The following is an 18,126-nucleotide window of genomic DNA, read 5'->3' as shown; positions in this document are numbered from 1 at the left end:
TAGACAATTTAATTAAAACATATATGGTCTTGACACTTGAAAACAGTTTATTTTACAAACTCTACTTCAACAAATGACAATATCTTTATGCCATATGTGCCAGTTGGCTGTGCCAGCAAGAAGCTCCAGTTAAGCCCAGAAAGCAGCACTGGGACTCTCCAAGATTGACTGAGTTTAACAACAGTCTGTGAGGAAACAGGAAGCTGGCCAACCTGTCGCTCTGTCAATCAACAAGTCAACAGTAACCCCCCTGTCAGGGAGGCCCATTACCTCAAAACACAGAGGCACATAAACAACAACTTTACCATTATATTGATATGTGTTCCCTCTAGGATGATGCTTCATGGGAGAGAATTTAAAAAGCTCAAACCAAGTTGTATTTCAGAGCAGCTGGGGCTGTGTTTGATTCCTGTGTTTGTTGCCTGTCAACAATCAAGAGGAGCCTTGGGCTTTATAGTTGAAGTGGTTGAAAAACATTTTGGTTTCAAAAGGAGATAATAAATATGAGAAAGTAATCAAATTTGAAAATAGATGACAACATACGCAGAAAACATACAAAAAAAGGATGGTAAGTGGCATGTTTCCAAGGCTTTGTGCTGTGCAAATGGAAATATAGTGTTTTAACATATTATGTATTCCCTTGGCCAATATAGCTGTCATTGGCTGGTTATTTCATTGAGACTGATGAAGAGCTGTTAGGTTAATATGTGTACAACGTTGAGGAATCCTTGAACATTTTTCTAAAAAGAAAGTTTCCACATGTGTTTTGGTGCACTCTCTCACTTGCCCTGTGTTTGATTGCAGTGATGTATTACATTGCCGCTCTTATATAAAAGCAGAGAGCCACAAGAGGCCGAGCTTTAAAGTGATTTAGGTTCAATATGTGGAGGTCTTTACTGAGCTATACACGTTGTATCTGATTATGACTGACTGCTGCTTATGAGTTTTCTCTCTGTTGTGCTCAAAAGTCTTATCCCAAAGGTTGCTCTGGATATTTTAGGAATGCATTTATTTTTCATCATTTTGGATGTATTGATTTGGACTGTATCGATTGTCTGCATCAAAATAGATTGCTAAACAACATTATAAAAAGTGTACTGACTGTGTAAATGTAACATGCATTGTTCATTGCACATTGTAAAAGGAATTCACAACCACATTCTTACACTCCTCTATAGGGGAAAAAACTGAAAAAGTTGTAGTTCCCAGAGGTGTAGCAAACATGTTTGGCACACAAAGACTAGAAGCAGGCTCCAGGCCAAGACAAAGCATTGTCACAGCAACATTTGCACTGTTTTGTAGGATATGAAAAAAAAAATGATGATACTACATCGGCTCATGGGAGCTTACTGTCGAGTGACTGCCAAGTAGTGATCAAATTGAAACACAATAAGTGAAAGACTTCACCTTTTACACTCTGAAATGCCAAAGCTTTCAGTGAGAGCCAAGTTTTGCCCACAGGTCTTAATTCAGGCGGCTCAGATTTGGGCTGATTTTACCCACAGGTCCTATTTTGGGCTGCTCTGGTTTTAGAAAGCAAAGCACAGATCTTCAATAGAACTCTCTGAAGGTCACACCAAGGTATTTTTAGAGAGTTTGCACATTTAGGGAACCAAATATAATTTCGTCTAAAGAACATATTTTGCTAGTTGGTTAGTGTTAAAAATATCCCATCAGGAACAATTCTGAGCTGTGCATATGTTGTGCAGTTACAGCAATAAATATATAACTGTCGGTTAAATTTGCAAACTATTCAAACTATAATTTTTATGCAGGATGCATCCACGAGTAGGATGACTATTAAAGAGCTGAACGTAATCAGGTTTTCAGACAGTGAACATATTTTGGTGGCTGTTTGAGGGTTTAGATTTGGCTTTAGGATTAAGGATTATGTTTAATTAAGGGTTACAGTTCGTATTTAGTCAGTGGTGGAAAAAAGCATCCAGATCTTTTACAGAACAACATTGGCATCAAAACATAGCTAGTACAAAAGTTGTTATCCAGAATCCCCCATTTTTATGATATCACTGATTTATAACTACTGATTCATTTACGTGTACATCACTTTCAATTTCTAGCCCACATGGGGCTAACATATTCCACAATTCTAAAATTCACTTAGCAGATGCTTTTATCCAAAGCAACGTACATCAGAGCATAAGTACAACACTAATCCAACCGAAGCAGCGGTAGAAATGTGGGTTAAGTGTCTTGCCCAAGGACACATCAGACATGTTGCTCAGCTGGGGATTGAACCCTCGACCTTCCGGTTGAGAGGCGACGATTCTACCAACTGATCCACAGCCGCCATAGCAACATAATCTTATAATAAATAAGTTAAGATGTTTTATTAAGCTGCGTAACTAAGCTATTAAATGAATGTAGTTCAGAGACAATATCAAACACACTCACAAAGGTAGTGGAGTAGAATAGGCAAACAGTGTGAACATTGAAACGCTAAAGAAAAACTCAACAACTGGGGTCTTAAAATTGTACATAAGTACAGTACTTGAGGAAATTGACCTTTTAAAAATGAACCACAGAGGTGAGGCAGGTAACTGTGATAGAAATATGATGAGGGCAATGACTGTTGGAAAAGCATATAGAGACACAAACTTAATGGATTCTCAGAGGAAGATAGGTGATGACAGAACTGTGTCATTATAGCTGTTTCACCAGCAGCTCGAGATGGAAGTATATCTAAAACTCAAACATACACGCGCACGCGCGCACACACACACACACACACACACACACACACACACACACACACACACACACACATACACACACACATAAATGCACGATAGCTTCCAGGAGAGACAATGAGAGTATGAGATGGTTCTCTGCAGGTAGCAGGATGTCATGCAGCGCTCTGACAGCTTGCTGCAGAGAGACTTGTGTCATTAAATCACTGAAGCCTCCATAGCTGCTTCCTGTTAAAGTGTTCACAAAGTTAATGTTGCCAAGCAACACATACAATTCTAACCAGTAAGAGCAGCTTAAGCTAAGATCACTTGGCATTTGGCAGCTACATTCTGCAGGGAGATATTCAAATCAAAGAAAGGGGAATAAAAGATCAATGGCTTCAACCCCAGCAATGTTACAATATGATGTCTGGATTTTAAAAGAAGTGGCTGCACATGTGATGGATACCTGGCCTGAGCTTTGGTTCCACAACAAATTTCAAACAAGATGACTAAAGGCAAAATCTAATTACATTAGATCAGAACAAGCCAAACAGTGCAACGAACAGGGCAGGGCCCTTTTTAACATGTATGTAATAATAAAGTGCATCGTACAATGTATGTGGCTGTATCAGCATCTTGGCTTTCTTGGCTTGGATGGTTCCTGACATTTGATTTTGTTATTCATGAAACTAGATAAGAGGAAAGCACGTACAACTGAATAGCGCCTAAAGTTAATATTTAGAGGAACTACATGTCAGACAACACAGATAAGGGTGGGAAGGATCTGTTCTCTGCATCCATGTAACAGGTCTATTTGTTTCTATTCTGGTATGATTTAAAAAAACGTATTGGACTTAATAAGGGTTCACCCAACTTCACTTTTTATTTTTTATTTTATTTGTTGATCGCTATACTTATTATCAAGTTGCACAGAACTCAATGAATGTGATGGATCAATACATACACATCCATACAGTAACTTTATACCGCCCAGCAACACGGAGGGTAGAGCGGAGAGAAAGGTAAAACAGATCATAACGACCCATATTCAGTCAAATGTTCAGTCAACAGTTACTCATATAAAACTCTTTCACACAGCTCATGCAAATGTAAAGATGTTTCATATAAAAGAAGGATTCATTGATGTTTCTATAATTCAGAAGTCTATGAATAAGTGATATGAGATCATAAAGACATTCATGGAGACACTAACTCAACTCCAGCCAGAGAAGTGAGGGGCAGTGTTTCACACACACACACACACACACACACACACACACACACACACACACACACACACACACACACACACACACACACACACACACACACACACACACACACACACACACACACACACACACACACACACACACACACACACACTACACGGAGTGAACACAGTCATGATCATCTCCAAGTGTCTTTCCTAAGAGCCTCAAGAGAAAAAGAGATTTCCCCCAATGAAATATATCATAGAAATTATATAATTCATCCATACATCCAACTATGGCTGGATATAATTAGAATTAAACTCTCCCTTATAGCTGGATAATTATATTCTCTCTGTCTCCAGCTCATCGTCCTCCTCCTTCCTCCACTTCATCTCCACTGATTGTACTTGAAAGTGTTAAGGAGAAAACTGCCCATGTGACCATAATGGTACAAACCTTCTTGTATAAGAAATCCTCTGAGTCAAAATTGACCCCGTTCATTTTAAACCTATGATCTAAATATTAGACCAACGCTCAGATAGGTCCAATTCTGTTTGCCACAATCTTAACACGCAAAGAGGAAATTCACCAAAATGTAAAAAATAATCACTAAGACATTCCTGTTTTTTTTCTTAAGGGCAGACTTAACAGATTATATTTTGATTATGACTACAATTTTTAGCTTGACAGCTTCACATTGGTAAATTACAGAACCATTAGTTGCCTTTATTATGCCTTTTAATGGCTGTTTAATTGAATTAAGCCTCAGGCCCCAACTGTACATGCACCAGCACCAGCTGCATCAATATGCACTGAACTGCTTTAGAGGCTTACATACTGAAACTGTTTCCAGATGTTCAGAAAAACATCTTTTGAGGAATCACATTATAGTAACTGTTTGCTAGTTTGTATGTGACGACACAGTGTAAACAACTAGTGTGACCAGGTTCATTCAACTGCAGGCTTAGGACATGCTTATTTAAGTTTATATTTGAAAGGTTGAATGAAGTATTAGCAGCCCATTTGAAGTATATATATATATTCCTGTTTGTGTGTTAGAATACAGAATCTGAAGGCAGGCGTCTGTTTTTGGCGTCAGAAGTGTTCTGGTTTCTGTTTGTATTTAGATTCCTGGTCATCTGAAGTCAATGAAGCTCATATTGAGCTCTCAAAGGATTTATCTAAACGCAAGTGCAGCTGACAGTCCATTCATAGAGGTTGTCTTTTTTATTCTCGCTTCTTTTTTTTCCTTCCTTTGACTTCATTGAGAGACCGGACAGTGGATAGAAACAGGGATGAGAGAATGGGGGATGACATGCGGTAAATGGCCGAGGGCGGGAGTCAAATCTGGGGGCCACCGCTTTGAGGGCCAAAGCCTCTGTACATGGGATTTAACCTTTAACCACTGAGTTAACGTGACTTTGTAAACTGCGGTTCAGACCGTCAACAATCCATAGCACCAAAACGCAAGTCTAAGCAGTAATTCATTTATCGCCAATAGCTGGCCATGCAGGAAGTTGTCTGTCGTTGCCAGAGGAAATATCGTCTACAAATGGGAGCAGAATGGTTCAGATATTAAGTACATGTTTAATGCAACGATGTCTAACGCTGTAAACATAAAGAAAGATCAAGTTGAGCTAAAGTGAAGACAGGAAGAGAGAAGAGCAGTAGGCAGCTTTGTCATAGAGTCCTCTTCCTGCCAGTATGAAATATCCATGGTTGCTATGGAAACACAGTTTCATGAATCACTATTTTTTTCTTCTCTTTTTGGGAGGCCTAAAAAGCTGCAGTTTATAAAGCTGTCTTGTGCACAGTACCCATTACTGTCTGCACCGTGAGCCCTTAGATCTGTTAGGTATTAGGTGTGGGCTGGGACCAAGTTTTAGTCTGCTCCCACTGAGATGACTAATTGGCCGGCGAGCTGGTTGGCCGGCTGAACGACCGACTGAGGAAACACACGGGGATTACATGGAAGGTAGGAGATGGTGTTTGGATGCAGAAGAAGACCCAGCTTAAGTGTATCTTTGTGAGGATGAAGCCTGACTATTTTCTGGTCATCAGCGGTACAACCTGGGAGGAAACTAGAAACCTCTGATGTTTCTTCATAAGACCTCAAACACAGAGACGGATTTTTCTCTGGTTTGTTATTTACTCTCTTTAATGTCCTCTCTTTCTCTGAATCTGAGTGTACATTCAGCCTCTATACTGCAATATGCCTTATATGGCATTTTGTGAATGGGTGTTGCTAGGTAACTGGAGTGCAGTAAAGCGGAGCGACTTGGTTCTTGTATTTAGGATTATTAAGGATTAAGACAACAGTTTTAAGCACTACAGCTGCTGCACTTACTGGAGGAATAGCTTGCATATTAAGGCTGTGTGATTTTTGATAAGTCACTTTGGATTTATGCACAAAGCAGACAAACAAGATTTAAAACTGTAGGTTTTTCATAATGCAAAACATCTTAGCATTGACTGCAGCGATAAAAAAATATTATCTGGTACCACACCAGAGAAAGTGGTTTTATTTGTCCTTCAAAATATTTTTGGCCAGAACAAGATACAGAAAGGAAACAAATCACAGAGAAGAAACCTGAATGTGGGAAGATAAAGTGGCTCTCTATGTTAAGGGGATAAACCACATTCCCACAGCAGTATTGTTATTGTGATGTCACGCTTAGGGTGGGAAGCTAAGAAGTTGTTGTCGTATCTTCCTGTTATGTTTGCGGTCATGTAAACGTCGCAAATCGGAGCAACTGTTTCAATATGAAAGCTTCCTGATTGATTGAAGGAAAATGGATCCTGAAAATCCAGAGAGACATTGGGCCATATAATGAGTAAAAAAAATAAAAAGAATAATACATTAACTACCGGTCCTTCAAAACACAGCTAATGTTAGCATGCAGCCACTTTCAAATTAACATTTATGTTTGAGAATAGGGGATACAATTGAAAAGTGTATATTTATTCTAGATATAAACCCTCATGTTAAACAAATTAAGCCAGAGGTAAATTTACGGGATCTATTTAAAGATACAACGTAAGGTTAACTGTACAGATCTTCCTTCAAGCTCCACTGTTTTATTTTCACTTTACTGTGTCAGAGTTGCAGTGAAGTGACTATTTCTCCCATTGGCAGATAAGCTGATGAATTTTCCAGGGTCTCCGAAGGATTAAAAAGAGGATACAGAAACTTGACTGAGGCTTACAAACCCGATGATTAATGTAAGACCACCAGCATCCGCCCATACCATACTGTAGTAACTGTATGGTGGACAAGCAAAAGGTGGAAATGAAATGTACTGTAACATCAGTGTTAGCACACTATGAGAAAAGATCTCATAATTCTGATCAACCAGCAATAATCCTGGGATTGTTATTTGTGGAGTAAGCATGTTGTCACATGAGCATGCTAAAATCAGTCGATGGCATGGCCTCATTAATACATATACCATATGGTTTTAGTTTATCGTATGAATGGACATGCCACAAGAAGTTCTCAATTCCCCCCAGTTAACTTCATCATTCATTTTGTACTGTATATACCCCCTGTTTTTATTTTTATTTTTTATTTTTATTCTGTTTAATGTGTATTTTTGAGCTTTCTTGTCTGTGCTGCTGTAATGCTGAATTTCCCCTCTGGGGATCAATAAAGTATTATCCTATCCTATCCTATCCTATCCTAAATTGGGACTTGGGAGTCTGTACAGACGTCGCCTAAATGGATTCCGTAGCCTCAGCTGTACGCCTTGAGGATCCAGGACTTTGAGCAGGTTCTTTGGGTCACTACCAGGCCAGCTTGTATGCATTTCAAATTCAAATGCACCTGAATTTCTATTTGGTTAAACCCATTATTAATAGTTTGGCCCTTGAAGCCAGTTAAAAGTTATGCTCAAAATGCAATGCAGGCATCTGCCACTAGTGGGGGCTGTAGCTCTAGTTAAAGGGCCTGCTCTTCTCGATAGTACCAGGATGTAAACAAGCACATACAGTGAAGGGATAGCATCTTGTAGGAGCAGCTCGCTTGGCAGTATTTTGATGTTAAATGTAATGATAAAAATGTATGTAGGCTGGGTCAGGTTAAACTGGTATATTACTACATTTAACATGGACATGTGCATAGGAAGCTACACGGAGGACAGAAGGCTGGTGGTGCTAGCATTAGCCACACTATGCAAAATAAATGACTTTGTTACACACAGACTATTTTAAATAAATTGTGCTCAATTTTGCCAGTTTTCTGAGTGTTTTCTTACCTCTACACCAGATGTTTAGACTGAATTTAAATTTCTGTTTAACCAACTTAGAAGTCGTTCGCCTGTGAACATCCCTAACTCCATGTTTGATTAGATTGTTACTAATTATCAAACAAAAGACAGTATCAGAGTGACATTCAATGTTGGTGGAATCAAAGACTTGATGAATGGCTCTTGTTATTTTTCTAGAATCTATAAATCCATTGTGTTATAATGTCTTACTTTAACTCAGTGTCTATGTTGACTTGACTTTATTGTACAAATCACTTTCCTGTGTAAGTAAAGATTTATCTCCAAATACATTTGCACACAGTATAAATGGAATCGTTTGCCATATAAAAATCCTGCTTGATTACTTTTCCATCATAAGTACACACATATTAAATCTTAAAAATGGAAAAGTCTGTGTACCCACACACCCATTGGTACACTAAACACACACACACACACACACACACACACACACACACACACACACAAATATCCTGTGTGGATCACATGTCATGTCTGCTAACTACCCAGCATGTAATCATGTTGTTATTAATGCTCTTACTGGCCTTTACAGTCGTTAAAAAAAAACAGACGCATGTCACATCGTGTTAGCTGTTAGACTCAGCCAGCTGTCCACAGTATGGACGTGCTCCTGATGAATTATGGGTAATGACTGGTGTGGTCAGGGGTCAATAATTTATCCTGTTATCCTTCTTCTATGATTCTTCTTGCGATCCGTCTTCATAATCCTTTTCACTTTGGGCTGTTGTTTGCCTTATTTCTGTCACATTAGATCTCAGATGTCTCTTTATTTGTTCAGATAAAGAGACAGTAGAGAGCTGAATAATCTGAGATATAATCTTTTAGCTTTAAGTGTGTTTTCCGAAAATGAGACTGTGGATCAACAAAATTATTTTTTTCTGAATTAGAGGAATAAATTACCCAGTCATCCTTAATAAATCATGAAGAAACTGAATTAAGTGCCTAAATGTTACACCTGGATTTGTCCCCTTTTTCTACACTATTCATCTGTCTGTTGTATTTTTAATGTCTACATCAACGATGACCATTAGCACTCTGGATGGATATGTTTATTTGTCCTCCTTTAACACTTTTTTTTTTCACACTTTCTGCCTCTCACATCCATGCCTCCCTTTCCTTCTCACTTGCGTCAGCACTCTGCCTGCTGATGAATATATGAATGAGATTAAAACAGAGACTCACACACACACACACACACACACACACACACACACACACACACTCTCTCACTGTGTCTCCAGTTCATAGCCCATACCACACGAGGACATAAACATTTCATAATTTCCATTTCAGCATTTTGAACATCTATGACTTTTTCAACTTCTTCTACTATTCTGGAGTAGATTTAAGTAGAGAGCTTCTTTTTTTTTTATGTGGCAGAATAAAAAGTAAAAATGGAAGCCAGATTATAATGAGACAACCTCCCAGTCAGGAGACTGTTGTGTCACTTTGATTCACTACCTTAAATCAACCTTCAACATCTCCAACAACAAGTAAATAATGCATCTAACAAGCAGCTTTTACCTGGAGCAAAATGCCATCCCTCCCTGTTTACACTGAAGGAGGAGTCTTGGTGCATGTAGAACACACAAACACACACACAGGCAGTGGAGATAGTGTAGTTGTGTGTATCATAAACCATGTTTTCTAAGAGCCAGAAGGTATAATTGGCCCTTAACTTCAGGACACAGAAAGATAGATGAAGGATTAGAGATAAACCTGAAGGGACAGGCAGGAGGAACAGATGAAAGCTCCAGGAGACGCTTTAGGAAATCATTTTTGAGAGGCAGACAATGATATGAAGTGCAACTTTCAACCCCCAAAGTTTCCCTTTCTCCTCTCTTTTATTTTGTCTCTCACTCTTTCTCTCACTTCACTTCACTGTGGGATCTCTGTTGCTATAGCGACCATTCCTGCAACCACTGATGAGGAAAGGATACCTGAGGAGAGGCATAGGAGACAGCGGAGAAAGAAAATGATATTTGACAACGGATGCTGATACCACGATCTAGATTTTAGAAAACGTTAATGTTCGCACATTAATGCAGCTGTTGCCCAACACACGTGGGCCGGTTTTAAGAAAATTGTTGGACATTTTTGGAAATATGAATCGTGTCAAGCATGATATACCAGCATCCAAAGTTAATCAGTGGTGGCAATGTAAAAACAACTAAGACACTTAATTCACAGATTCTTTAACGGAGTAGAAATGAAGAAATGTGTGTAAAATGGAAAGGTAAACTAGAATTAAACTTACTGAAGTAAATGTAAAACAATTCAGGCTCAGAAAATACTACCGTTGGTCATATTTGCATGATATTTACTTTACTGAATAAACAAATAAATCACCTTTTCTATGTGGTATTGGACTATTTATTCAGGCTGTAATTTGTCTAGATCTTGAGAAAGCAGCCATTAATGATGGGAAATTAAAAAAAAAAAAAAATCCCTTAAAAGCTAAAGTCATGCATGGTTTCTGTGGTATAATGTTGGGGTTTAACCAGTAACAGGAAAATCAATACAATACAATCATTGATGTGGTGTATTGTAATAAAAAACACAATGTTTAAGCTAAACCAAACCAAACTCTGATTGTTTGAAAAGTTGTATTATGTGTTATGTAACGTACTGTAACCATGACGACTAACATGCAGTTAATTTCCCCTTTTCAGTGCAGCCTCTTTGCTGCTGATAGGTGCAGTTGGCCCTGTCTGGTTCAATGGAAAGAAAACGACTAATAATTGTTCATTTAATAGTCCAGCAGCACATGACCTTGATGCGTACCTGTGTATGTTCTGTCAAAGTTTTGCTGGGATCAAGTCTTTCTGTTTTTGTGTCCAAAGCTAACTCTGATTTAACGGCTGTGATTGATGCCAACATGTGAATGACCAACAATTATTAATGTTGTGCCTAAAAGCATCCTTTGTAGACAGTCAGAGACAGACTGATGCTGCTGATCTGCTCACATGCTGCTTTCTCTACTGTGTGTTAGATGGTATTTCTGTGAAATTTTATTAAAGAGGTCATAAGGAATCCCCGTCACTATATGCAAAGCCCTTATTCTTACTCTCTTGGATTAATGTGGAAAAGCCTGACTCCGACAGTACTTGCTGCAGGGTAGATCAGATTCATCAGAGTGGTCCACTGAGCTGCACGACTCTTTACACACTCCAAAGAATCACATTTACTATTCGGGAAATTGTTAATAAAAAGGTAATCTTACATAAAACATCCAATAAAAGATCCCTGTTTGCACATTTTAAACATGGTTTTGATCGTCAGAGCTGGAAAATTGGGAAATTCATGTTTTTTTTCCAATGATAAAAACCTCTATACTCTATATACTGTACATATACATATACATATATATATATACTCTATATTTCCACCATCTTTTGTTATCTTAGTGTTATAAAGGGCGCTAAGTTTCCCAGAATAATCTCTCTAGTGCTCTTCCCTTAATCCATTATGTTCAACATAAGGCTGTGAGAAATACTTTCCATTCTCTGCATAGACCAATAGACATCATTGAGCTGCAAACTCTTATGAACGAGCCACAGAACTGTACAATAAAAAAGTTTTTCCTCTCACCGATACTAGCCCCTAATGGTTTCACAAGTTAGCAATTAAGGTTTTGCAGAGCTGGGATCCCATTTCCTGGAAATACCGGCAGTTATAAATATTGTGTTCAAGGTCATCCTAAATTGAAACATGTCTCTTCATTTTGGGCATTTTTGTAAGTATTTGGTTAGTTTTGACTCTACTTCAGTGATAAAACCGACATAAATGAATCTGGGCAAACTCCAAAATACATTATTGCCAATAAAGCATTTGACTTATAAATGAGAACTTTCCAAATGGAACAATTTTCCTGCAATCTGACCAAAGAGGGGATTCCCAGCTCGGTCCTTATTGCCTTTGCTTCATCTCTTTCCACTTTAATCTACTTCTTTGCACCTTATCTCTCTTATCTGTCTCCTTGCCTCCCTGATCACAATTACTGTAGTTTTGTTTGCCATGTTTTTGCTGACACTAGCAGCATGTATAAGCATGCAGTGTCACACCCAAACATTTGAGTTCACATCTGCACCCCTCACAGAGCATGTGTGAAGGTGTCAGCTGTGGTCCTGACACTGACTGTGACTTTGAAAACAATGGTCAAAGAATTGTTCCGTCATAATGGGATGTTCACACAGAGTTTAGTAAACCAACACATTCCACCTTTAAATACAACTTTTTGTAGCATTTGAGAAGTTTTAAACAAGGCAGAAAGTTTCTGACAAAGCAGCTGAAGTTGATGAAATAGCTCAGGAAGTAGAAATCTGTTACCAAGAGCAAGAACTATCATTCATTAGATCAGTGTTAAGCTCTTGAAGTGACATATGTGCAATATTTTATCGGTTCCATCAGACTAAAACTTGAATCAAGATATCAGATCTTGTTATTTGGTCTCTGCAGCAGATGGAGGTGAGTTTACAGATTGTTTCATTACAACTTGATTGACAACAGACATTGCAGTCAGCAACTCTCTTTCTGTCTTGGAAAAAGTCCAAATTGCTTTTTTAAGTGGGATTAAGATAGGATTTTCTCGTTCGGATGTTCCTGCATTGCAGCCCCAGGAGTGAATCACGCAGTGAGTTGTTCACAAAAGCCATTAACTGTTTTCAGTTCTGCTCAAACTGAAGATTCAGTCCCATGGGGTTCATTTGCAATTGTTTCAATTACTGTGGACCAAATGTCCTCTGTTGCTCTTCTATGGAGAACAAAACTGCAAAAACAAAGGAGTCATTACAGCAAATGTTGCTCACAAAATAACTATTTAAAGAAGCACACTAGAGGAAAAAAATACAAATTAGAATATTGCAAATATTATCTTTGGTATACATTTCGATGTTTCTCAAATCTAGTAAAACCTTAATGTATTTATTGTTTAGCTAGTGCATGTGAATAATGCCATGCAGCGTTCACTCTAATCTTTAAGTTTAGTTAATTACAGCTCAGTCATGCTGACGAGTCTCCCATTGAGTCTGCGGAGGAGCCTGCAAGGAAAATATCGTCCCTCAGGGAGTAGTCGTATACTGATGAATATTTTTGTGGCAAGAAAAGCAAACGATTGGGTGTTTCTGTTATACTGTCCTTACTATCAATTGTTTTGGAAAAATCAATGAGACACTGTTAGATAAATTCAACAGCACAACATTTAGCCTCCAAAATAAACACACTTTGAATCAAGTCCTCTCTACAACAGTTTCAATAAAACCTGAACACCATTAAGGTAAATTCATCACCCGTTGCTAATTTATGAGACTACATTTGTTTTGGTTGGGTTAACCTAACGGGCAGGGAGCTTAGGGCGGCTGCAGGGCCTCTCTAAGTCTGGATATTTACAATTCCAGGATGTAAAATTATCAAACGGTTTTCTTAAAATAAAGCAGCCTCTTGATATATGCAATATTTACCAGGTCTGAAAAATTCTCAAAAGCAGAGAGTGCAATAGACTGCTATTCTTATGAAAAGGGACCTGGAGGCCTATTTTAAGATTTTAAAAAAAAGAAACTCAGCAGACCTCATGGGGCAATTTGAGAAAATGAACAACTTCATGCACATTTCTTAATCTGTGGAAGCAACTCAAGTTTGTTTCAACTCACGGAGAAAAGAAAGGAAAAAGTTGTGGAAAGGGAATCTCTTCAGACCCCATCAGTTCATCACCATTCTATGCCAACTCCATAAGATAAAGTTTCACACAATGGTGGCTTTTCTCTGAGTACTCCTGCTTCCTCCCACAGTGTCTCTAACAAATGTGTCTGTATAGAAAAGCTGCCTATTAAAATACACTTTTTTGATATATTACCTCGCCTGATAACCTTCCCGTTTGCATGTTTTCGTATCACTATCATGTACAGAACTTCTGTTCTGTGTAGCTTATATATCGCTCATGCTATATATAGCTAAAACTAGGATTCTTGTGATTCCGACCAACACAGCAGCCACAATCTACCAATTTATCAACAACCAATCAGAAATGCATCAGACAGGATCATCATGATCCAAATCCAGTAAAAGATTAAACCCAAACACATCCATAGAGATCCACAGATGTTTAAAAGTTCTGCAACTGTTCCCAATTTTCAACTTTGATCTCTGTACTGCTTCATGTACTCTGACCTTTCTATTGACACCTCGTTTGACCAATAAGGATATTCCATCAGTGATCCTAGGCTACTATAGCCAATGTGAGACTGAGTGGAAACAGAACTTTCTTTTTCTTCCCTCCATAACTGGCCTTACACACGATACAGATACGTCAGTTGAAAAAAGGGAAAACGACAGGCGCGGCAGTCTCGATTCTTCAGAGAGTCAAATGAGGTCAGCTGAATTGAGATCAGAGAAGGTGAATTAAATTACGAAATGACATCAAATTTACAAGTTATATGTATCAGTAATTATTTTTCAAATGAATGTCCATGTTAAAAATGTATTTAAAAAATCAACATCAATAACTAATCTATTTTACATCAATAACTAAGGACAGATTAACTCTAGTATTGACGAAAGGAGAACATTATATGATGCAGAGCTTAATCATTAGTGAGGACTTGTTGGAGGGGCATATAGTATTAAGTCAGTTTTGAACATGTTTCACAAAGACGCAGTTTCCCTGGAAGTTAATCTTTCTTTTTGGAATGTTTTGAAATAGAAAAATAGTTTACAATGTACTGAACTGATCCTGGCGTCACTTACATTCTAACTGTGCTACGTACACATAGAGATGAAAAATGAGATGTGAGTGAAAAGCTGCCTAAAAAGGAGGTCTTCCACCTTGAAACAAAAGACAAACCTGATTTTTTTTCACTTGATAAATGCTTACAGCTAAATGTGTCCAGATCGCTACAGTCAGACTGATGATGTTTGGTAGATGGGTCTGAGATGCCATCTAGTGATACTGATAGTACCACCCCTGTTAAACAACACCCCTCCTTTTCCTGAGTCAGCAAACAGGAATGAGTAGGTTTCCATGGCAACGGTAGACAGAGAGAGAGAGAGAGAGAGAGAGAGAGAGAGAGAGAGAGAGAGAGAGAGAGAGAGAGAGAGAGAGAGAGAGAGAGAGAGAGAGAGAGAGAGATGTTGTATATCATATTTTAATGACAACCTTGTGTTGGGAGCCAAACAAAGTTAGGAAAGTGCTCCATACATTTCCAGAATTATTTATTATTTTAAGTTAAAAAAGAAAGTGTTTAAAAACTTCTCAAAGGAACCAACAGCTTGCTCGGAAGGACACAGAAGAGACACAAGGGGAAATAAGCTTTCATCAGTCAGAGATCTAACTGTTGACAGACTCATCCCTGTCTATGAATTTAGTGGGCAATAAACAATATTCCCAGAGCAGATATTTGGAACATAATGAGGAAGTCAATCCACAAGAGTGACATCACCTCACCATTGTGTCTGGTTGAGTGCCAACATCCTCAAAGAAAAACAATCCTGCTGTCGTCCTTGTCATCCCAATGACATATATCATTTCTAAGTTATTCCATTGAAAACTTGTCTATGGTGAGAAATATGAACAACTTCAGTCATTTACACCCGGCAGTCTTAGTTTAAAAGCTGTTAGGATTATTGAAATGATGAGCGTCAGACTTTGTGCGCTTTTTTTCTCCATGTTTTGAGTTCATTTCTAAACATTTTATTAAGGTCGCTCTCCTAAAATGTTGCAACTTTTATGGGATCATTCTTGCATAACTGCAGCAGTAACAATAATACTGAACATGATTCCTCTGACCCTAAAGTAAGACTACTGTTTGCAACAGAAGAGATTGAGAAACAAATGACAAATAAAGCCACACTGCTATGACATTCTCTCTGGATGTTCATGGTCCTCAGTGGACGAATCCTACATTATGTGGTTCCCCTCTAGCACATCGGACTTTCTGCTTGTGCGCAAGAAATATTTAAGTTTCAACTGACGTTTACCATAGACCTTGAAGTTCCAAAAGGATGAACCTTTTCCTTCTTTGCAATATTCTCAAATGACACCTCTAGATCAAGTTTTTAATTATATGCCAAAGAACTTAAACAAAAAATCCCATTATTTCCTATTTTTTTCTTATTCAGAGTTTTAGTGAGAAAAAACTCCCTTTGTGCATTGCCAATAGGCCAAGAATTATTGAAATGAAAAAGAATAGTACTCAGATTGCCTTGATTTGTTCACTAAGACTCTCCACTGCACACATGATATCTTTTTCTTTTACAAGTGTAGACCACAAAATAACTAATCTTCCAATGATAAAGTACTACCACTTTACACAGGCTGATACCTTATTAGCTTTGAATCTGAACAGATGATACACATTTGTTCAGTTATTCACTGTTTCACTGTATTTCTGACTTTAACTGGTGCACCAGAGTATGTGTTTCTCCTGTACCTGAGTTGTAAAAAAAAGCTGTTACTGTTGTCTCAGCTGCAGTTTCACGGTCACCTGAGGAAACCTGTGTGGTAGAGCAGCTTGTTACCCATGTATCCTGGCCACAGGAACCCCAGGTTGCGATCCAATTAAATTACAAAGGCGCATGTTGTTTCCTAAATTGTAAAGCCTGACATGCTTTGGAGTTTATTAGTATGTGGCCGAAACCACTGTCTATAATGAGTTGTATGTTCTTAAGGGGTATGCAACCTTTGGGTGCTAACAATAACAACAACAGCTGTTTCCAGTCAGATAACTTGTATTGAAGGAAACTCTAGGTAAAAACAATAATCTTATTTACATCTGTTGTCCATCTATGCCATAACTGTAACAATTGAGCAGTAAAGCAGGGAAATGACTCACAGCCCTTCATGCTCAAAAGAAAGTAACATGAGCCTAGCTTGCTCCTCAGTTTTTAAAGAAGCAATCTGAGCTCACCGGCCGATGAACAGGAAGAAGGATTACACAAAATCACTGGCATGAATCTTCTTCATGCACAGATCCTCATGATACATTTAACTGCCATGCCCATCACTTCTTGTGATATTATTATTCCTTATCTTGTAATCTTCAGCTTTACTATATGGAGTAAAAAAAAAAACTTTGTGACAGTCCCTCCTCCCCCCTCCTCCCCCTTCCTCTCCACCCCTGTGTCCTACCTGTACTGCGGGCCAATGAGGGTTAAGATGCCGGGCGTGTTATGTGTTGGTCCAGCTGTCAGGTACCCCGAAGATCACTGGTGCGAGGAGCTTATATCCCCAGGTGATGGCCTGTCGTTGTTCAGTTTCATCTCTGCCACCCTGAAACTCCACCCACTGGGCCCCTGCAAGGCCTTATGGGTACCGCACTGTGCCGATCATGTTTGTTTCAGGTTGTTGATTGGTTAAGCAGCCATAAGCGGTCTTCTTCTTGAATGTTTTTGTGATGTCTTCATAAAGGTTTCCTGTACAAACACACAATAAAGAGAACATCATGATTCTATGTCTGTTAACTCTTTAGGTGCGTTCAATTTGATCTAGAAAGTCGGAAATTCCAAATGCCAGTGGGATACGTCAACTACAACGCCCCGTGAAAGTCAGAACTTCCATTTAGGAAAAACTGAGGAACTTCAGTAACCCACGCTCACACTCTAAGATGGTTAAGCATAAGCTGTACATCACGTGTTAGTTAGCCTCTTAGTCTTGTTTTTGTGCAATTAAATCAATCACAACAATAGAATAGTACAAGTTATTTTTGGTGACATGTTGTCATGTTGCATTTATGCACAAACTGTAGCGTAGTGTGTTGTTATTGCCTGGTATTAGCCAACACAACAAAGGCACTCCTGGAGGCATCCATTGCTTTTCCAACTTGTTACCAACTTGTAACTGGAAGGGGTAAACTTGGGTATTTATTTCTCGTTTACTGCACATAGTTATGGTCACATCTGTTAGTCCGATCACTGTCCACTTATATCTACTCTTTTATATTTTGT

At 38.5% G+C, this 18,126-nt stretch overlaps 1 protein-coding gene across 1 annotated transcript in view; it reads right to left on the bottom strand.

Annotated features, from left to right (window-relative positions):
• lrrc7 (leucine rich repeat containing 7) overlaps positions 1-18,126 on the bottom strand; it is a 124,095-nt gene that overhangs the window by 85,532 nt on the left and 20,437 nt on the right. The window contains exon 2 of the mRNA XM_061034507.1: positions 17,312-17,595. The gene's annotated coding sequence lies outside the window, so the exon portion shown is untranslated. The remainder of the gene's footprint in view (positions 1-17,311; positions 17,596-18,126) is intronic.

The sequence above is a fragment of the Labrus mixtus genome, chromosome 3, assembly GCF_963584025.1.
Source record: "Labrus mixtus chromosome 3, fLabMix1.1, whole genome shotgun sequence".
NCBI classification, from domain to species: Eukaryota; Metazoa; Chordata; class Actinopteri; order Labriformes; family Labridae; genus Labrus; species Labrus mixtus.
The sequence above is the reverse complement of the archived record's forward strand: the minus strand, read 5'-3'. Positions and strand labels throughout refer to the sequence as shown.